General features: G+C 50.3%; 1 protein-coding gene across 9 annotated transcripts in view; it reads left to right on the top strand.

Annotated features, from left to right (window-relative positions):
- The window catches only part of RASAL2 (RAS protein activator like 2), a 176,932-nt gene that overhangs the window by 54,693 nt on the left and 102,396 nt on the right, over nt 1–19,843 (top strand). The gene's annotated exons all lie outside the window — the stretch shown is intronic.

Genomic DNA, 19,843 nt, shown 5'->3' with positions numbered 1-19,843 from the left:
ATTGGGGGAAAAAAAAAAAAGGTTAAATTTAGAATAAAAACAAAAATATACCTCCCTTCACCCCAAAGCCTCAGCACTTTCCAGAGTCCTCCAGATTATCATATTAAAACCTGATAACATCTGTATCTAGTTAAAATTGCTGGAGAAATCATGCATAATAAAAAATAAATAAATTCATCTTGCTGTTATTACTAGGAAACACTCTGTCCACATGGGTGCTGGGTCTCAGCCACAGTGGCTCGTCTCTTACAGGGTTGTGTTTGGTGCTAGGAGCAATCACACCACTCTAAAACACGAACAAGTGGCCAAAGAGGAGGAATAATACAGAAGGACCATCTCCCCTGGCATCCCAGGGTTTGTTCAAACCAGCCACGTACAGTCTGTGACTTGTATTCCTCCACGACCTTGCTCGGTTGGAATTTGGCTTGATGCTGCTTGTTGAATCTCGTGGCATACATGGAAAAAGTGAAGACAGAGGATTGCTTTATTGCTGTTCTTGAAGGCAGCTGTGTTAAGGGGTTGGTTTGATATTAGGAACAAGGATTTCCACTGCAGGCTTGCACTGTTGTTGAGAGCTCCTGGGAGGCAGAGGTATTATTGCGAGCTCCCTGGGAAGGTTTGTTTGGTCCTTTCCGCCCACCAGCATACGTCAGCAAGCTATATTGGGAAGGTATTCTGTAGGACATGAGCATTTTGCATTAAAATCGTGCAATCTCTGAAGGGCAGAGCATGCCGTGGTTGCTTTTTTCTTGGTCCTGGTGCACTTCGATACCGAATGGTTCTCTAATAATTCGTACGAGCTGTTAGTTGGCTAGGTTGTTGGGGTCTCTGCTTCTAGTAGTGCGAGAAGGGAACAGTGGAAAAGGATTATTTGTGAGAAGTTACATGTTGATTACGGGACAAATACAGAGCCTTCTGGCTCTTGGACCCCGAAACCTCTGCCCGAGCCAGCCAAAGGTGGTTTCACAAAGAGCCTCGCAGTTCAGGAACTGAGAGAAAACAATGGGACTCAAGGTAAAAGCCAAACCCTCTTGAGGGAGGAAGTCATAGCTGGGAAGGTGCCTGGGGAAGCGAGGCTGTGCGGGCACCTACATCATCTGAACCAGCCGGGCCCTGCTTCTTGGAGGCTTACCCCCTGCTCCTCGAGCAGACAGCAGTTGGGCTCTAAGAGAACTCGTTTGCCCCCGAAGAAGACGTGCTGCCTTGTGGGGTTTATAGGCACAGGACAGCGAGTTGCTGGCCTCGGGATGTTGGCCCTGCTGCGTCAGCCCTGCCCCAGTGGGCCTGAGAGCTGGCGGCACCGCCGAGAGAAATGTAACTCGCCTGTCGTGCCTCCTCTTCAGGAATAAATCCAAGGAAATGGGTTGTTCTCCTGTCCAAGAGGCAGGATTTGGGAATCCTGCTGTTAAGCCCCGTGGTCTGCCCAGACTTCCGCCTTGCCCAGAGGTAGTGTGAGCCACGGGGTCTCTCCAAAGCATGCAGGCGCTTTAACTTGGAAGGTCTGAAGTGAAAGTCTCCCGGGAAACATCTGGTTGGACAGAATTTCTTGTCGCTGTGACCCAGAACCAAGGAGGACCTTGCCTGGGGGGTTAAATACACAGCCCGAGAGGAGAGGCGTGCTTTGGGGTTGAACCGAGAACCTGCAGGCATGCTGTCCGCCTTCTGTCCAAGCAGCCAAGCCCTTTCCTTACTCTTCATTAAAACCCTTTCCACTTCCTCTGAAATAGTTGCAGATTATCAGCTTAAAAGGAAGAGAAGGAAGTTTTCCTCCTGGAGCGTGCCTGCCCTGCTGTGCTCAGCCTTACCTCTGCGCTGGGGTCGCGGTGGTGGGACCTCGGCGTGGGCTCGGGGAGTTTGCTGCTGACCTTTGGAGAGCCGGGGCAGAGCAGTTCCCTTCTTCCAGAACCGGTTACCTCCCAAAAGAGGGTTGGTTGTTTCTTTTGGCAGCTTGCGGAGGGAAGTGGGATTTAAAAAAATAATAATAATAAAAAAATCTGGATAAATATTTTCCAGTTGGTCTCACAGTCTAGGAAGCATGTTCAGACGCTGCTTCATCGCTCCTTGGCTGCAGAAATCCCTCCTGGATCGGTGCAGGCATCCTCTTGGGCGAGGAGGGACGCCGAACCTGCGGAGAGCTGGCTCCTGCCGCGTGTGCTCGCTCCCCGGGGATGCTGCAGTTTCTCCCCTCCGTGCTGCTTGGGAGCAGCTTTTGGTGCGTGTGCCCTGGCTTCTGAGCACTTCAACACCCAGGCGTTTCGCACAAGCCTTTAAATTGGCATGTGCAAAGCCCCGAGTGAGAAGGACTTGGGCTCAGTACGCAGTTATTATTTATACCATCGTTAATTAAAGAGCACTTTAATTTCTAGCAGATGTACCAGCTCAAGGAAAGAGAAGTAGCACTCTGATAAGCTTAATGGTTGTGAACACACCGAGATTTCTTTAGGAACGAGATAAGGAAGGAGCTATGCAGACAACTCAAAGCCTTGGATCCAAGGGTTGTGGGTGAGCTGCTGCACTCGGTTTTATTTTGTTTCTATCTCTGAGTATTGCCAGTGACCCTTCAACTCTGTTAAGAGTAGATTTGTGAGAGACGTCCCAGATAACATGTATTTCACTGCTCCTTCTTATCTAGATCTCAGGGCAATGCAAGTTTAATTGGAGATTGATGACAAAATAACTCTTCAGTAGAATCAATTACCTGTATCTTCAGTGGCTATCTCTTGGGGGAGGGAGAAGGTAAACACGGATTTCTTGCAGTTGACATGCATTTGTCTTCCACACGCACTCTACACTTGAGATTTTTACGGTGACGCTTCCCACAGGATTATTTCCTTTACTTTCTTCACTCTGGGTAAAGATCTGTTTCTTCAGTATTTTAATTTTATGCTCTAAATCATTTTAGAGGTTTTTTGTACGTAGGCTGAGAGAGTGTAGTTTCTATCCTTGCTTTTCTGGAATTGTTCTTTTTTTATTTCTTACAGTTCACTGAAGTTACTCAAACGTGGTGCTCTTTTTAATACAGTCTAGGTTGATTGAATTCTAAGTTTTGTATCTTTCCATATAAACTTCTGTGGAGAGAATCTGCATTTTCACACTTATTACTCAAATTAAAGCCAAGGCATTTTGGTTTCTTCAGTGATTCCCCAAACACGAAACTATTTCTTCTGTCTGCAGTGGGAATTCAGCGTTACTCATTGAGGCAGCTTTTCAAATTTTCATGTTTCCAGAAGTGCTTTCTCATTTTAGAAGTGCTCCTACTGACTCATGTTCCCCCGCACCCCCGGTTCGCTTTTTCAGTGGAGCAGTTTATTTTTGGTGGGGTTTTTATTAGCGAACCTCTACACAATTGAGCTCTCCATGTAACTCACACGCCCATTGACGCGCTGTGTAAATGCCACTTTATCTGCACTCTGCTGTGTTCCTGCATTTGGCTGCAAGGTGCAGGCTCAGTGTTTGCAGTCATTAACCTTTAATTGTCAGAACAGCTTCAGGATGGCTGTTCAGACCTAGGCTACATCAAAATGACCGAAGCTTTTTTGGAGAGTGACAGCTATGGGAGCAGCAGTCTGCAGCCAAGTATCGCTCTGGTTTTCAAGCTGTGGTGTGTCTTTGTGGGGCTAAATGTTGTGGTGCGTGGTGTACTGAAAGCTGCAGAGGGGTGGGATGCACTGGGGAGCATTCCTGGCATTTCACAGCTTCGGATATGGATCCCAGTTCTTCCCCCCAAGGATTTCCTTCGGATCTTGACCCGTGTGCCTTGCTCAGCACGACGCCGTATCGTTTACTGTGGGTAATAGGCTAATGCTATGCAGATGAATGTTTATGATTTCAACAGAAAACAATTAGCGACAATATCTGAGGCTAATAAAATTACAGTCATCCGGTGCTAATTATGCTTAACAAAGGGTGTCTCTGGGCAGGTAGTTGCGCTCATTTCAGCTCTGGCTGTTGATTTTCCTCCTCCTTAATCCCAGACCGTTTTGTCTGAAGCCAGAAATTAACATCCACCGGGATGAATGAGGACATTTTTATTTGTGAGGACTTTCCTGACTCATGAAATGATGACGAGGGAATGGCAGAGTCTTGCATTCCAGGTTGCTTTCTGCTGCTCTTGGGGTCTGTGCCTCTGTTTTTGCTCCTTGTGCGGAGCGTGCTGATAACCTGAGCTTGCAGTACTGTTACCTGTGGTTACGTTGGTCATGAGAAATTATTACATGGGAATTACCGTGAGGGTAAGTGTGTCCTAGAGATGTCCCCTGTCTGTTCTTTGCAGGGAGACAGGGTTTGAAGAGATGCAGCTTTCACAGAAACAGCTAAGGAGTGGAGGTGTGGGGATTAGGAGAAAGGGCTCTCAGCAAGCTAGAGATTTCGGGTTGTGGTGGGAGAAGCTTTTCCTTTGATTCCAGGCCAGACAGGGCCGAGAGGAAGCAGCCGGAGGAGGAAGAACAGCCTTTGCTGTGCAGAGGAGGAGCTACGTCTGGCGAGCAGTTGGACTGGGAGCCTTTGGCCAAGTTTCACGTCCTGCCTGCCGAGTCCCCGGAAAGAGGAGCTCCGGCGCGAGAGCCAGGGGGCAGGAGCAGCTTGTGGTCTGGGGACAGCCCCAGCAGCCTGTCCTCACCCTTAGCCCCACAGAGCAGTCAGCCCAGGTGTGGGAGGCGTGCAGAAGACAGCGGAAAGAAATGGTGTTAGACTTCTCTCAAAATGCTTTATTTGTCTTAAAGATGAACATAAAATGCAGCTGTCGAAGTGTGCTGAAAGGGGAACTTCGCACAGCGGCTCGGCTCTTCTGGAAAACCCTGAGGTTTTGCCACTCCAGTAATGGGAACCTTAACTCTTGGAGGCATTTAGAGCCTGCGTCCAGAGGGCAAATTCTGCCAGGGTGAAGCTGCCTTCAGGCAGAGCTCCCTGCTTTGCGTTGCCCCAGCGCTGCCGGTGGTAATGGAGCTCGGTTCAAGCTGAGAATTGCCGGTGTGCTTACACAACCAGCACTTCCTAGGCACATTGACCCTTTTTTCTTAAAATAACAAACCCAGAGGAAAGTATTCATTTTAGGTCTTTGTTTCATTTTTCCAAATAACGAATGGTGTACATCTGTAAGGCTAACAGCGCTTGATTTAGGACTCAAAGCAATGGCATGTTAGAAGTAAACAAACGTGCACAAGATTATCTCCGTGCTCTTATTTATAGCGTTACTTGATCGCTTGCTTCAACTAATTAACTTGTTTTATTTAGCCTTATGCTTTCTCTGCTGATACTTTGGGGTAGTTACTCAAAAGACTCTCTAGGCTCTTCTGAAATAAATACTTCATAATCCTGTAAAACATCACTTGTTTTAAAGGAAGCTGTTTACATAAATAACAAGCTAATGCATGAACCTCTTGACATGTTAGCATTGAAACCAACTGTCCCCTGCGTGGTTTTGTTCCTACTACGAGGGAAGCTGAAGCCAGACATCTGGTCCTCTGTGGGCAGGAGAATGCTGTGCTAGTTACAGGGCTGCTCGTCTGAATGGAGTCAGAAAACATTGTGTACAGAGGAGGTGAAGAAAATGACTGAAAGAGAGGTTTTGAAGAGGCTTAGGTTTCGGAGAGCAGGCGTTCTCCCCCTCTGTTCCTTGTGGGGGCATGCTGGTCATTTGAGTGTGTGCATCTGGTGTAGGAGCATCCCTCCCAAAGCTGCTCCTGGGGAAAGTGGTACAGAAAGGGGCAAAGTTCCTGCCGGTGGTGTGTGAGAGCAGGGAGCAAGCGAGGGCGTTTTTCCAGCTCCAGAGCAGTGTTTGTCAGCTCTTGCCATGCTTTGCTGTCAGTGCTGTCTGTAGGTTGGAGACCTCGGGGATCAGCTGTGTTGTGGTTTTATGGCTCCTCCCTTCAGTGAGATCTGAGTTCTTACTCCTGAGCTCGTTTATTTGCAGAGCTCTCAGATCCCTCTCCCCTCATCACAGCCAAATCCCTGTCTCTAGGTGAAATGCAAGGAGCTACGCTGCCAAGTCCAGCGGCAGGCTGTAAGCAGACCTGCTTGGACACCTCGGGGCTCAGTGCGTTTCCCCAGGAAAAGCAAAAGCCTCTTTTCAATGCAGTCACTTCTGGTGCGATTCTCCTCAGACAGTTGCTGACTGACACAGATGCTTTGGCGTGTGGTTTTGATGAATTACCACTGAAAAGCCTGCCAAGCTTGATACTTGCTCCACATCTCCATCTACCTCGTGGCTGCTGCTGGCTGCACGTGAGGAATGGCTCTGTCGCGACACTGCTGTGAGTGTTTTGGGCTGCTTGGTGAGGGCTGGCTTCTGGCTGCACTGCTGTGGCCACAGGCTTCCTGTCAGCCTGGCTGCTGCCTGATACAAACACAAGTATGGTTTCGGCCACAAGTCTTGAAATGATGGTCCTTGCCTCTATGCAGCTTCCTATGCACCTTCTTGAACGACACCAGGACTTGGTTTAATCAAAACAGGGTGAAGTTTGGGCAAGGAACGGAAAAGAAATGAGTAGCTGTCCTGCATCTGCTGTGAAGGAACCGAGATGTCTGTCTCCTGGTTTTCGTGGCTGCAGACCACGATGTCCGTGTCTCACTGTCATGTGCAGGGTTGACTCCTGTTCCCTGTTTGTTGGCGGCGGAGCTGACCTGGGTCACTGAAGGCTTTTAATTAACCCGGAGGGCTCGCAGAAGGCATGAGGCACGCGGGGAAGTGCTGAGTGCTCCTCTGGTGCGGGTTAGGGCAGGAGGTGAGGCCTTGGAGGCTCTGCGGTGCTAGGCAGTGGCAGCTTCATTTATCTTGCACTATTAAAACCTCATCGAGAGGAACTGGCTGGGCTGTTCACCCCGGTGCTTCGGAAAACCAAGTGGGATGTGACTGGTAAGGCACGAGCAAACCAGTGAGCCCCAGTAAAGCATTAAGCAGAATCATCTTTTGGTGCTGTAGAGGCAAGTCCTGCACGAGTCCAACCCCAGGTGGGTGCCTCCCTACAGCTCTGTGGTGCCCAGTAGGTGCCGGCGAGCGTGAGCAGGGCCGGGTGGACATCACTGCATCCCTGCCCTGTGCTGCCTCCGGATCAGGGTCCCCCCTGTCCACCACAGAGCTCGTCACTGATTTTTCTCCCTTCCCAGGGAGACGTGGTGCCTGCAGCCGCTGTGGAGCTGTGCTAACGAGGTGGTTCTCGGCTGCTTTATCCAGCAGCAGGGAGGTGTGTGCAGGCTGCAGCACAACCTGGTTATGGTGAGAGGTCCTTTTATCTCCTGCTTATATAGGCTGCAATAGCTGCAGAAGGGAAGAAAATCCTTCCAGGAAATAGATATTTATTTTTTCTTCTTCGCTGTAGGGTTTCTTCAGAGCTTTCTGTGAACGCTGCGTGCCCACAAACAAAAGTGAAGGCCTGTACATGTGGTCGTAAGATGCCATTGGGTTTGTCTGAGGGAAATTATTTGCATACAGCAGGCGTTTTGAGTTACTTTGACAAAAGAAGTGAATGGCTGTGATGCACTAATTGAGAAATTGGCATTAGGGCTGTGACCGAAACAAACTGGCTGTGCACATGTGTGAGGCTGGGGACTGGGCCCCAGACCCCAGACCCCCCCCCCCCCCGGCTCTGTGCTCTTGCTTCTAATGTTGGCCTGTCTGTCTCCAAAATGGGTGGTTTTGTCTGTCAAGGCAGTAGGGGACAAAGTGTGCAGACAAGGAGGAAATACTCATGTGCAGGGTGCGCTGGCGGCATCTGATTTGAACGTGCTCGATGGGGAATCACGCGCTCGTTTGGACGCAGGTGGATTTATTTTAACAGTGGGACTCCAGGTAGGAGAGCTGCGTGGGAACAGACACGTGGGCTCAGAGAGGAATGCACACTACAAAAGGTAGGAGGAAGAAAAATGTTTTATTGTCCCTACATAGAAAGGACTTGCCCTGGCCGAGTCACACGTTTCTGAGCTGTCAAGTACGTGGAGGAAAAAAACGTGACAGCACAGAGCCAGCCCCCAGCAGGCTGAATTAAACACACACATAGCAGTCTGCGCTCCGAATAACTCCTGCATGGGTATGTAATTTAAAAGAGAAATGCTTTCAGGGTGATGATAGGTTTTGTCTACATCTGTAATGTCTCATTTGTCTGTGGATGCCCAGCAGCCTTCGCTTTGTTTATTCAAAGAGGAGCAAACATGAGGCTGAGTGTACTTTCCAATGATCGGTGGGAATCAACATAAAAAATGCAGGTCTTTATAAAATATATATGGACACAGATACACGCTTAGCAAGGTTTGCTGGATTGATTGCTCCTAAACCTAGAGCTTGACTCCTCTTAAGCGCAGAGGATTCCCAAGGAGACAGTCGTAGCCCAGGGACAGTGGAGCGTGGCCACTGATGGATAAAATAAAATTCAAGCCTGTTTGCATTTTAGTGGACCTTAATCACATGAGGGCTTAGGAAAGAAAAAAACGGATATTTTTATTCTGTTCATCATTTGTCTAATTGCTTCAGGCCTAGTGAAACCGGGCAGCAAAATATCATTTTTGGTTCTTGTACTGCTGTTAAAGAGGATTTTACAAAGAAAAGGGATGTGCATTATCATCATTAGTCACCGAGAGCAGAACAAACAGTGCTGGTCTGTAGATGTGGCAGGGAAAGCAGAGCTGCAAGTTTTTGGCAAACTAAGTAGTGAGGAGGAAATGAGCAAGATGCCATGCATGGTTTTTATCACCAGAGATTTACAAAAATAAGTTTGACATCCGTCAGGGGCTGGGGGTAGGGTACCATCCGGCTCCAGCAGCGTGGAGGCAGCACGGTCTGCCTTTGACAGCCTCAAACTCCCGAAAAAGGCAGCTCTGCCTTAAGCCCTCGCTCTCCAGGGCTGCCTCTCATCTGTTGGTCGCTGATCGTGATGGGATCCTCAGGCACATTTTGAAGGCTCTTGCTTCGTTCTGCTGGCATAGCCCAGGTCTGCCCAGGTCACTGCTTCCTCCTGCTGCTCATCCCGTCCGTAGCACCAGGCACACTCATCCCCCCATCCCCAAACATGGGTTTTTGTCCGGAGCATGGTGCAAAGGCCAGCTAAGCAGGGTGTTTTGGGATAATGCAGTCGTTTAAAAAAAAAAAAAAAAAAAAAAGCAGGAGTGGAGGGTGTTTAAAATGCCAAGGTATTTTATGTAACGGGCAGAAAATAGAGAAGCTCAAGTTTTTGCCCCGTATTTTCTTTTGTTGTATCACTAAGTGGATGTTTGTGTCTGTTTATACTCTGGTTTCGTGTGTGCTTTGAAATCTCATTGTGCTCGGAGGTGGAAAGTTGGCTGCTTCAGTAAAGGCACGTTAAGGACAGCTATCTACAGTAGCTGGAAGGAAATGCTTCTCAAACTTATTGTCCGAGTTGGTTCGAGTTAAATCTCTTGGGTACGTGAACTTTCCTTACCTTCCCCACCCATCTTCTGGCAGCAAACAATTCTTAGTATTGCGACTTAAAAATTAATACATGGAATAAATCCGTGCTGCCCCTGTAAGTTGTTTCCCAAAAGCAGTGACGTGGGTCTCAGGAGCAGGTCAGAAAGCACTTGTGTTGGTAATTCCCTCTGGAGATGGTTGTTGTACTGCTTCGTGGGACTCTCCCCCTTTCCAAACTGGATGAAAATGATCACGTTGATGTAAAGATTCCCTCTGCCCTCCTAGTCTGGTCGGATTTACTGTTACAAAATGCAGTAGCACGGCAGGATTGCTAATGAGATGTTATCAGGGCTGCTTCTGCAAGGTTGTGACCTGTGCGCTTCTGTTTCCTACTGCTGTAGGAAAGAAATTTTCTTGTGACTTGTTTGTTCTCCTTACTGGGCTCACTTGGTCTCCTTCAAGGATTTTGGAGATGAGCACCTGTGACTTTACCCTGATAAAAGGGGACTGGGGATCTGCTGCAGGGGCTTCGTGATGTCCATTTGCAAAGTGCACGGCACGGAAACATTTGGGAACGGGTGCATGTTGGTGCTGAGGGGATTGGCGGCATTAGCACTAAGCATCAGAGAAATCAGCACTACAAAGTGAATAGTGGGAGGTTTCTCCTCTCATGCTTGATGTTTTGCAGGCTTTGGAATGGAGCAGGAGCAGCACGGGCTCCGGGGTAGAGGGGATGTGGGGTTGCCTTTATCTGGGGCAGCCTCGCCTGCCCGAGAGAGGAGGAAACGTATTACATAGAGGGAAAACCCAGCGGGTCCAAGAATACCTGAAATACTGCACCCTAGCTACAGATCCCCTTTAATTAACCAGACCATCATCAAAGGAGACGTTAATCACACTCATTTGTGTTTGCCAAAAGCAGAGGAAACCTGCTGCTCCTGTTCTGGGGGACCTGGGAGCCTGGATCTCCGCGCTGGGAGAGGGCCCCGCCGAGCTGGCCTCCTGCACAGGGCTTCTCCCTGACACTGCCTTAGCCCAGCACGTGCACGTTCTCTGCCCTGGCACTGTTATTTCTCCTCCTGTTGCCTCTTTTCTGCAAAGTTACTTTGCTTCAACGTCCCACAGAGTAGACGAGAAGAGAGAAATCACCTGCTGCCTTCTGGAAATTCAGAAGGAAATTGAAAACTGAACTTGGATTTGCAAATGTTCAGGCCTTGTGGCGACACTGAGAGCGATGCTCCCTGAGTCAGGAGGCTCCTGAGCCCTCGTGGGAGCCAGCAGCTCCATCTCCTGCCTCGACCAAACTGGCTGTGACCTCCTGAGGTGTAACCAAAGAGAGATGCATCTCCCAAAGCCAGCTTTCCCTCCCTGGGAGGAGATACAAGAGCAGGGTGAATTTACGAGGGGAAGCAAGCCTGGTGCAACCTTCAGCTGGGGGTTTGAACAGAGAGCTGGAAAAAGGTCATTACCTCTGAGCACTGGGTTGAGTGTGGGGCTCAGGTTATTTGCAGCACGGCATCTCTTTGTATAAATCTGGATATGGCTCAGAATCGCCACCACGTCCATGCATGATCCAGTCGTCCTCCTCTTCCAAGTGTTTTGCGCCTGAAGCATCTTTAAAGGATGAAAAAGTTCAGTCCTTTGTATGGTAGCAATGCAGTGCTACGGCACAAAGACTCCTTAAACATCAGGGTTGGAACGAGGAGTGTGCTGGTGCTTGTTTTTGGGGGGCATTTGTGTGTTTCAGTAAGTCCAGTCAATTAATCAGTGTCTAACGGCTGCTTCTAGGTTCTGGAAACACTCTGCAGGTGCCAGAGGGAAGGGGAGTGGGTCTTTTCAGATAGCATGAGGGGTTACTGGAAGGCTTCTGCTACATTTGAATCCTTTTGGATGGTCCCTTACGAAGTTATCAGCTTCAAGTTGTTAAATAAGAAAGCAAAGCTTCGCCTCTGTGCCCGAGCAACCGGGTGGATTAGAATTGAGTGTCCTGAGAACTCTTCCTTCTGCGGGGAAACTACGCTCCTAGGTCTGTGAAATTCCAGCTGTGGGCAAAAATCTTCTGAGCCAGCCCCCTCCAACCAAAAAAAAGGAGATGCCCTGATCACTCGTGTGTGCTCAGGCTTGAAGAAATGTTCAGGTGGCACGCTGGGAGGTTACACATAGCTAAAGGAGAAGAGCAGCAGCAGCACTGGCAGAGGAGCGAGTGCCGAAGGCTCCCAGGTCTGGGGGAGCACTCCACGCAGGTTTGTGGTTGTTCCACCCCCTGAACTCCTCTGTCCCATCCCAAAACCCACAGCCACACGGAGGTTTGGGTTTTCAGACCACAGGGGCTATGCTTCCGTAGAGGTATGCGTAAGGGGAGGGGAATTCAGCAGTCGTGGCACTGCTCTGAGAAGTTAGTTTTTGGGCTGAGATCAGTGGCACAGAATGCATCGGTTTTCTTGAAGGAAAGCTGAAGGCAAAGGCTTCTAAAAGAAAAAGCCTGCGTGGTGCAACACAGGCTGCCTTAAAGACGGTGTTTGTTTTCTGGTTGCTCACCTTGAGCTTGTTGTGGTCACTCTCCTACCACCTCGGGTATGCCTGCGGCTTGTTCTTTTCCCAGAAATGCTCCTCGACCTGGGCTAGCCCCGTGCCTCCCTCCCTTCATCTGCCAGAAGGAGGCAAAAGGGTCTTGAAAGAAAAGCCTCAGTGGTGAGCAGAGCCGCGTGTTGGGGGTAGAAAGGATAGAAACAGCTTTCACCAAACTTTTTTTTTTTTTTTTTTTCCACAGCTGCCTTGGGCTGAGGTCCTCCTTTTAAAGTTGAGGATGCTTTTCCTCAGTCTCCTTCCTGCACTGCTGCAGGCCGGCTTCAAAGACCAAAGATTTAAGAGGGAGCAGAGCAGGCGGGGTGCTCACTGCTGGAGGGGCTATGGGATGGAGCTGAGGCCGGGTGAGGGTGAGCATTACAGGGGGAAGAGCAGAGCTCGGTGAGAAAAGGAGCGTGCATAAATTAAGAGGGAAAACTGCAGCTTTTTCTCCCAAGAATAATTAACTTTTCTGCTATTCTTCATTTTCCAGTTCCTTAAACCTCTCACGAAAGCCTCTCCTTGCTTTAGGGAGAAGTGTCACTTGAGACTCTTCTCCGAACTTGGCAGCTTGGCAATAGGGGCATGTAATCTTTTATAATCCTCTCTTCAGGTTTGTAATATCAATTTCTGTTTGGAGCTTCCAAGGCGTTTTGTAGGGCAAGCGGGAATTTAGCGGAGAGAAGCGCACGCTTAATATTCAGGAGCAAAGACGAGTGGGCCTGGGTGAAGAATGAGACCTGAATAAGAAGGAAGGAAAAACCTGCTCGGTATTGTCGGCGGGGTCACAGCCGTGGCTTTGAGCAACCGCATGCGGGCGGCTTGAACCCCTCCGTGCCCTGGGAACCGAGCTGGTTTTTCCCCGGCTTGCAGCTTCTCTGGGGGTGATGTCATGGGAGCGACGGAGCCCTGCAAGGAGCTGCCCGTCTGCGGGCCGGGCCCAACCTGCAGCACACCTGTGTGCTCCGGGAGGTTCCCACCGGGGCTGGGTTTTGCTGTCAGCTTCCCCTCGCCATCGCGGCACGATGCAGTGCTCCTGGCTCGGGTCCACCTGGGGAGGTGCTGATTTCTCATCCTTCACATCCTTCTCCCAAACCTGGCTGCGAACAGAGAAAAGGAGCAGAGGGAGAGAGGCTCGGCTCAATTACCCCTCGGTACGCTCAGTGATCGGCTAGGCGCCGCGTAAGGAGCTTAGAGGAGCTCAGCAGCGTTCAAGCTAATTGGCAGCTTTAAAGTGCTATTAAGAGCTTCCACACCTTGTGCTCAGAGAAGCGGCGTGGTGACAGTGAGCTGGTGCAGCTTGCTGCACTCTAATCAGAATTACCCTCCCAGACCAATTTTAGCTTTTTGCTTAATTTTGCTTCCCCTGCTCGCTCCTTAGCTCATTTGCAGGAAAGCTCCAAGCTGTTGGCTCGCTCAGCATCTGCTAGCTGAGCTCCTCGTAAGATTTTAAGACTTGCGGTTTCTCTTCTGGAATGACTCCACGCTTTTCCCTTCTGAAAAAGAAATCTCAGCTCTCAGGGCTGTGTCCTTGTGGCCTGACTGAATTTGGGTCCTCTGGCTTGTGCTCGGGTACTGGGAGCACACAAACATTAGGGGCCGAGGGTGGTAAAGGTGCTAGGAGGTCTTGGGAAGGCTTGGTTTTGAGTTGTGTGTATTACAGGGAAACGAGGGTGGAAATCTTGGCGCATCTCTAACACAGTCTCAGCCTTGGTGTGAAAACTACTGAGCTTTTGATAGGCAAATGGTGATACTGCAAGTTCGGGGCAGATGTTTTAGGGCAGACCGAGTTAAATTGGCGGAGCCATATGGGAGCTCAGCTGGGTGAGCGAGCTCGCTGCAGCCATCTCTGTGCAAACAAGTCACATCTCTCCTAGTGCAGGAACGGAGGGATGGGAGCAGCGTCACCACGAGGAGAGGCAGCAAGAATCCATCCTTCTGGACGATGCCAGGTTCATTAAACAATACCATTCTGTCATGTTTTTTCTTTTGTATTGAGGTGAGATTGTTGTGCCTGGGGGAATTGGGAGCAGGAAGGCAAACCTCCCACTGCCCCTCCTCAGGTCTCATCAGAGCTTTTTGGCAGCTGGTGGAATAAAGAAGAGATGCACAGCCCTCATTCAGAAGGGGAAAAGCTCAAAACCCAGCTCCTGGGCAGTGAGCAGCAGATACCTTCAGGCTTCTCATCTCTAAACGTTGAGATTTCCTTTGCCATAGACAGCACAGGGATGGTGGGGATGGGAAGCATGCACCAAGTGCACAAATTATCATCGTGGTGGTTTCCGCGAGGGTATGGGGCATGAAGACTGAACCTGATTGACCAACTTTTTCATGAACACGTGGCTGATGAGATTCTCCAGCGGGCTGATGGAAAACCAATTTTTTTAGACCGTGCTTGATCACTACCACTCAATAAAACAGCAGTGGAAAGTTAATAGGTTACTACTGCAAGGTTGGCCAACACTAGAAGAATTAAAGATCTTGTAAAGAATTTGTGTCGTGGTGCCAAAGGTGTTGGAATCTGAGAAAGTCCTGGTGCTGCTCACGGGCTCTGCCAGCTTCTAAAACACCGTTTTCACCTATTTAAACCTTTTCTGGCTTTGTCCTGTCTAGAATGGGTTTTCCAGGTAGCGTTTTGGCTGTAACCAGTTGGTGCGAGAGCTCTTGCAATCACTGAAATTTGATGGTTTGGCTGAGCTTTCTGACCTCCTGCCCTTTCTCTTAGGTTTCCATGCGAGGATTCGGTTATCATTGCATGCAGCTGCTGGAGGAGAGCAAATGAGTTCTGCTGAACCGAAGGCTCATTGCGGCATGTGTGCCGAAGGTTGTTGAGCGTGGCTGTTAAAGATAGCGGGAAGAATTCACACTAGATGCTTACCTCCGTAGTAAATCCTATGTAAATGACATGCCTCTCATCCCAAAGGGTCTGCTCGTGCTTTCTGTGCGTAAGACAACACAGCTACTTCCCCACAGAGGTCTTTTTCCAGCCGTGAAAATGCAGGTGCCTCCTAAATGGTGTGCAGCCATGCCACACTGATCAAGAGAGAGTGAGCCATGCTCTGTCTCACAGTAGCTACAAGGCAGTTCCTAGAAAACCTGCAGCCACTTCACTGCCTGGGCCTTGATTTCAAATAAAATGACAGAATTAATAGTTTCATGTCTGCCATGTGCACTGGCCATATCTCTAGGTGTGTTGTGATTCACAGAAGAATTAATCACCCCTGAGAGCATTGTTTTCTCTGGCTCGGTAGCGTGTGAGTCTGCTCATCCAAGTTACCCACGTAGCATGTGCTGAATTTCCTCTGCAGAGTTACCTGATCAGGCGTGAGCACCGTGTGCTCCCCTCTGGGACGTGAAGGATGAGAGCCCATGCATCTTCTGGTGGGATCATGCCTGGGTCAGAAGCGTGGCCAGAAACCATTGCTTCAAGTTGGAAGCAGAACTTTGAGAAGTAGAAAATGCAAACACAAGCTGAATATATATCTGCGTCAGAGAAAGTGGAAGTTGTCTTGGTCGTGCTTTCCCAAGCAGACCCCTGGTAGGTGCCGAGAGGTTAGCAGTCCCCTCACAGCTGAGCGGGGCTGCTCTGATGCTCTCCAAATCTCTGCTCCCTGTTAAATCCCGACCCCGCAGACCTTGGTGTGAGCTCAGCACAGCGCTCTGAAATAGCCGCTTGCACACAGCCGTGTGCCACCGAGCCGTGCCGTGTACGTTCACCTGCGTCGGAGCCTTGTGCAGAAATCCTGCCTCGTTGCAAGATGCAGGTTTGAGGGAGCGGGACGTGTTGAGACACAGTGTGTCTCCGCTTCTGCCGTATCTTTCCCTTGAATCACTGCCTTCATCAGCTTTTAGAGATGGTGCAAGTTCGGCGAAGGCCTTTTAATTGCCGCTCGTCTGTCGTGACGCGTCACGTCAGTAGTCAGGCTTGAAGTCTCAGCTTCTGTTCAGCGGCTTGATAAAGCTTCGAGCTGATGATTATTCAACCCGAGCTGCCTGCTCGTGCACATTTGTGTAGGTTGGGGTACTGACAAGCTCTCAGACGACAGCATTTACCTAAAGCTCTCCAAGTCTTGTCTCTATGGCAAGTACATAAAGCCGCACGGAAACACTGACAGACCTGTTGTCAGAAGGTGTTAGGGCTCCTTCTAATCTTTCTCTTCAGGGGAAAGCACACAAACTTGGCCACTCCGTTAGTTACTCAGCTGCTTGGCAGCTCCTTGTTGGAAACGCGAGGAGCAGAATACAGACCCTAGTAAAGTCGATGAAAATTTGGCAAAGGCTTCAGAAAGCCCTCGATTTCGCCCCAGGAAGAGCGTGGCTCAGGAAAGGGGCTTTGGCACGTGCCAGGGCTGCTCTTGTCATCGCTGGGATGGAGGTTTGCTTTTGTGTGGTTATTGATGGTAGGCAGAGTGCTTGTTGGCAAAAGGAGCTGGAGACATGGATTTACCTTTAATGTAGTTTTGTTGGCCTGATTTCTGCAGATTCTGTAGTTTTCGGGAGTTGATGCCCCCCTTCTGTTTCAGCAGAGCTGTTGGGGACTAAGTGCTGCTGGAACACTTGACATCGCTTGGAAATAATTTTCTGATTCTGCCCACTGACTGGAAAGTACTCTCCGCTTGTGAATGCGTTTGGAAGTTGCTTTTGTTTGTGTTTTTTTTTTTTTTTTAATTGTTGCATAGTTGCAATGGAAGAATCAGAAATGTTCCCATCTGATAGCGCTCGTACTGCTCCCTCAGCTGCCATCAGCTTTCAGAAAATGTTTTGGCCCTTTCCGTGGGGATGGGCTTGGCATTGGCTCCTTCTTTCCATGTTTCCATGTTCCCAACCAACACCTTTATCTGAAACGCCGTCGCAGCAAGACTGTTCCCTTTTTTTGCCTTTTTTCCTCTTTTTTTTTTTTTTTTTTCCCTTCATTAGCTCTGTAGTTGATAATAAGGTACAAGTTGTCATTTGGCTGAGAGAAAGGGAGCTTTGTGGATATTTATAAAGTGCCTGATGGCATTTCAGTGCCCCGAGGAAAAACAGCCCAGCTTCAAACCTTCAGCCGTGCCAGGCGGGCAGCGCTGCTCCTCTCGGGGTGTCAGGGGAGGATGCACAGAGGAGGGGATTTTTTCCAAGCTGTTACTTAACTGCCATTAGCATTTGTAGGCACATAAGGCATGACCTTTATTCCATGTATAGGCTGACTGATCTGCTTTCTTGAATGCCTCATTGTCATAGGGCCGAAGGGAGCGGGTTGCAGCAGACCAGGGGAGGAAGGAAGGACGTCTTCTCCCTGCTGTGTGCTCAGGTGTGGGGCTGCCTGAGCCCGTCCCACACACGTCTGCAGGCTTGGAGCTTTTGGGTGTGCCTGCCTCATGTCTTCCCCAGCCCCTGTCCAAAGTGAAGTATTTGCATTCATTGGTGAGTTACCTCGGGCAAAGGCTTTGTATGAACCGATAGGCAGCGCTGTATGAGCTGGCAGAGAATAGCCCCGAGGTGACTTTCAGCCTTGCCCTGAAGCTAAGTGGTCCCAGACAGTAGTGGACCTTGGCGTTCCCTTCCTTAGTGATCTGATCAGTGGTGCTAAATCAGGTTTATAGGGCATTAGTGGAAGGGATTGGTAGGTTTTATTCCATTCGCATGAAAACTTGGGACCAAGAATGTAAAATGAAGACTAAACATGAAACCAGAAAACAAAACACAGTTTGTGAAGCAACCGGGTGTATACATGATACTGTGTGAAGTCCCAAAGAGCTTCAGTCTAAACCTGTAGAACCCCTCGGGGTGAGTTTTGGGGTTACAGCTGTTGCAAGGGGCTCTGAAGAGGTCTGCTTGGGCAGGCTAGCTGACATTTGGTTTAAACAGGAAGAGAAGTGGCTAGGCATGGACACACCGGAGCTTTCACTGTGATTTCTGTTGTGGGCAGCTTCCTTGTGAGCTCCCCTCTGGTGTGCGAGATGTGCTTTTGTACCATCAGCCCTGGGGAGAGGGCCGGGGGTACCCGGTACCTCAGGAACCCACCATGCTCTGCTCCTCTGGGTGGAAGACTGTGGGGGCAGCGGGGCTGTGTCCTGCTGTGCGATCAGAAGGGTGCCAGCACACCAGATATTAACGCCAGGCCGTGACTGACAGCTCCAGGCACCGTGACGGCACGCTGCGCTGCCAGCAGGCTGCAGAAAGCTCTTCTGACGTAGCCAGCCCACTTGGCAGCAGAGCTGGGGCTGGCCCGCAGCGCCCGATGACTCAGTTAGGTCCCGAAGTTGTTATTGCGGTGGAAGGAGCCGTGCTGTTCTTTAATCCCTTTGTGCGGCCCCGCAGATCAATCGGGTGGTGTGCTGCCAAGGCCTGTAGTTAGCAGAAATTATAATGCAAAAGTCTTTGGGGGCTGGACAAGTCATGACTGTTAGATTCTGCTGGGGGTGCAGGAGGGTTTCCTTGTGTCGGGAGAAAGCTGGCTTTCCTTCCTGAGGGGCTGGAGCCCCCAAGCTCTGGGCTTCACCTCTGGTACATGCTCACGGCTGGGGTCCGGGGCTTTGTCCTCACCCTGCAGCCTGCTTGCAGGCCCAGAGCCTGCAGGCCTCGCTTGGGCTTGTTGAGGCACGGGCTGGGTTCCTCTGCTGCTGTTGGGGAAACCAAGGGCTAAGCAGGAGCAGCAGCATTTACATTCTGCGTCTGGTTCGGTTTGGGGCTGGGAGCCGCCATAAACGTGAGCTGCAGGTGTGCCAAAAGCCTGCCTCAGGAGCGAGCCTCTCTGAGGTGGCCAAAGCCGTGGGTGACTCCTGAGAGAGTCTCCTGTGCCCCAGCAGCTTGCACGGCCGTGCTTTTGCTTCACAGCGGCCCTGGTGGTTTCCCTGGGCTGTGCCTGTATCAAGCAGGGTTTGGGGCTGCCGGGAGAGGCTCAGAGCTGCCCCGAATGGCAGCACCCCTCAGGCCAGGCAGCACGGTGTGCGGCCTGCCTCTGAACCTCAGGTTCCCGTCTGAATTATCTCATCCGAAATCAAGGAAACAGAGGTGAATTTCAGTATTGTGCAGAGTGGCAGGAGCGATGCATTCCTCTGCTTTTTCTTCCTTACCCGTATCAGATTGCACGTCTCAGGTATTCCTCTGAACCACCACAGGACTCCGAACGCATCTCGGGGCGTAACTGGGTTTTTACTTCCCCAGCGTTAGGAGCAGACACGTGCCTTTCGGCGCTGGGGCAAAGCTGCCGTGTGGAGGAGGAGAGCAGAGAGAAACTGCGGTTTTGGGAGCCACGAGGTGGGATTGGGAGCACCACGGCTGCAGCTGGCCGAGCACCCAGGGTCAAGCTGGGCTCCTGCTTGGGCTCCAAGGGCTCCCTGCAGCCGGGCGGGCGCTGGGTGCCTGAGGATTCACTGGCCTCTAGCGGTGACTGCGGGCAGCAGTCACAGCAAGCATCTTCTGAGCCTTGTGCCACTGCAGGTTTATGGACAAGCTCTGCAGAACACCTCAAGTGGGTTTTCAACGCCCCTTTTGCCTGCTGGGTTCCTCACATAGGAGGGGATCCTGGGCTCCTGCACAGCAAGGGGAAGCTGCTGGCAGTGGGCTTGCTTTTTGTGGTTTGGAGGCTTCAGGAGGCTGCAGAGCACAGCCTGAGAGCGACTGGTGCTCACTTAGATCAGGGCAAAGAGAGAGGTGTAAAACTTGAGTGCAGGATAAAAGTGAGGCTCAATGTTACAGATCATGCAGAACGTGGAACTTCAGAGATTGACTTCAAACCATTTTCTGAAGTTGTATACGTGGTGCTACCAATGGCTCTGTTGCATACATCCCCTTTACATTACTCTGTGGTGTTTCGGTCTCCTGTAAAGAGGTTTTTACAGTGAGTTGCCTGCTCAGTTGAATTCCTCGGGCTGCCTTCTTTGTACCCAGCCTGCTCGGGGCACTGACAGGGTGCCTTGCACAACGGGGTGTGGTGCT

This window comes from Anas platyrhynchos, chromosome 8, assembly GCF_047663525.1.
Source record: "Anas platyrhynchos isolate ZD024472 breed Pekin duck chromosome 8, IASCAAS_PekinDuck_T2T, whole genome shotgun sequence".
NCBI classification, from domain to species: domain Eukaryota; kingdom Metazoa; phylum Chordata; class Aves; order Anseriformes; family Anatidae; genus Anas; species Anas platyrhynchos.
The sequence above is the reverse complement of the archived record's forward strand: the minus strand, read 5'-3'. Positions and strand labels throughout refer to the sequence as shown.